The sequence below is a fragment of the Dama dama genome, chromosome 14 (assembly GCF_033118175.1).
Source record: "Dama dama isolate Ldn47 chromosome 14, ASM3311817v1, whole genome shotgun sequence".
NCBI classification, from domain to species: Eukaryota; Metazoa; Chordata; class Mammalia; order Artiodactyla; family Cervidae; genus Dama; species Dama dama.
The window spans coordinates 43758375-43760545 of record NC_083694.1 but is presented as its reverse complement, the minus strand read 5'-3'; positions in this window follow the sequence as shown (position 1 = coordinate 43760545).

Below are 2171 nucleotides of genomic sequence, written 5' to 3'. Positions count from 1 at the left end.
CCTGACCCAGGAATCCAACCCTTGGCACCTTTATAAGCTTGGCTTTCATTTCATTTAAGCCAGTGATTCTCAACCGGGGGTAATTGTGCCCAGTCAGGGGTCTTTTTGGCAATATCTAGAGACAGCCTGTCACAAGGGTGGAGGAGTGTTCTGGCATCTCTAATTGGCAGGGGCAAGAGATCTTGTTAAACCTCCTCCAGTGCCCAAGATGGCTCCCCACAGTGATGAATTGTCCGGACAAAATGTCATATGTGCCAAGGTTGAGAAACCCTGATGTAACCTAACTATGTTAGGAGTTATCTAGTCCGTACTTAGTAAGAGGTCAGTTCCTTGAGGGCTGTCATAGCTTAAATCGTGTCCTCTAAAAAAAAGACACGTTAAAGTCCTAAACCCTAGTATCTCACAATATGCCCTTCTCTAGAAATGTGGAACGCCAGTGATTGCTGGAAGCCTCCAAAGCTGGATAAAGCCAGGAAGGATTCTCCTTGGGAGTTCCTAGGGAGGGCATGGCCCTGCCAACACCTTGATTTCGGAGTTCTAGCCTCCACCCAGATTTCTGTTGTTTTATTATTATTATTGTTATTTTTTTTTTGGCTGTACTGACTCTTCCTTGTGGCATAGGCTTCTCTAGCTGTGGCATGCAAGCTTAGATGCTCTGGGTGTGCGGGATCTTACTTCCCCGACCAGGGATTAAACTTGAGTCCCTTGCATTGGAAGGCAGATTCTTAACCACTGGGCCACTGAGGAAGTCCCTTATTGTTTTAAGACATCCAGTTTTTGGCATTGTGTTAGGGCAGCCCTAGGAAACTACTGCAAGGGCAGACCCAGTGCTAAACCCAAACCTGATCTGAGTGGGACAATCAAATTAGTTTCTTGGAAAAATGAGAGACTGCCAGAATGGAGTTGACATCCTACTGAGGAAGGAGAGACAAGATGTCCAGTCTCTTGAGCACTTATGGGTCACCTGACCAAGGGCACATGTATAATACGTGTTCAAATCCACCAGCCACCAAAGCCTTTCTCGGGAAAATTGCCCCAGCACAAAACATTTTTTTTTTTTTTTGCTAGTATTAACTTTGGTTCTCTGTCAGACCTGTGGACGTAAAAACAAGGAGATCCCATAAATCCCACTGAGCTTGTCGTAGCCACCACATTGTTGTTCCATTGCTAAGTCGTGTCTGACTCTTTGCAACCCCGTGGACTGTAGCCTGACAGGCTCCTCTGGCCATGGGATTCTCCAAGCAAGGATACTGGAAAGAAAATGAAAGTGCAAGTCGCTTGGTCGTGTCCAACTCTGCGACCCCATGGACTGTATAGTCCATGGAATTCTCCAGGCCAGAAAACTGTAGTGGGTAGCCTTTCCCTTCTCCAGGGGATCTTCCCAACCCAGGGATTGAACTCAGGTCTCAGATTCTTTACCAGCTGAGCTACTAGGGAAGCCCAAGAATTCTGGGGTGGGTAGCCTATCCCTTCTCCAGTAGATCTTCCTGATCCAGATATCAAACTGGGTCTCCTGCATTGCAGGTGGATTCTTTACCAGCTGAGCTATGAGGGAAGCCCTAAGGATACTGGAGTAGGTTGCTATTTCCTTCTCCAGGAGATCTTCTGGACCCAGGGATTGAATCCACTTCTTCTGCACTGGAGGCAGATTCTTTACCACTGAGCCACCAGAGAAGCCCAGCTGCCACATTATGCCCTGATGAAACTTCTGGTGGTTAAAGTTATGGCTCTTCACCCATGGGTGGGAGGGACTTTCTGAAGGGCACTGGCCCACCATGGAGACACTTGTCATGGGGGATTTTCTGAAAGCTTGTTGGTGCTAATGAAGGGTGAAGTTTTCTATATGATTATTTCTTAAAAAAAAAAGGGAATAATTTTTAAATAAACAAAGGTCTGGATTTAAGGGCTGCTTACTGTCCCAGGACCAAGATGAATGGTGAGTGGCAAGTTTTCATGAAGATCTTCTGTAGCCTGATTAACCATATTGGGATTCCAGAGAGATAATGTCTTTTCACATAGAAAACATCCTATTGATTTCCTGTTAGTATTATCCCGAAAATGTGCAGTGTAGCTATGGAGCAGAGACAATCTTCCATCAGTTGCTTTATGGGAAGAGAATGGTTATTGTATCTCTTCCCATAAAATATAATCTCTTTTTCTCTTCCAAAATC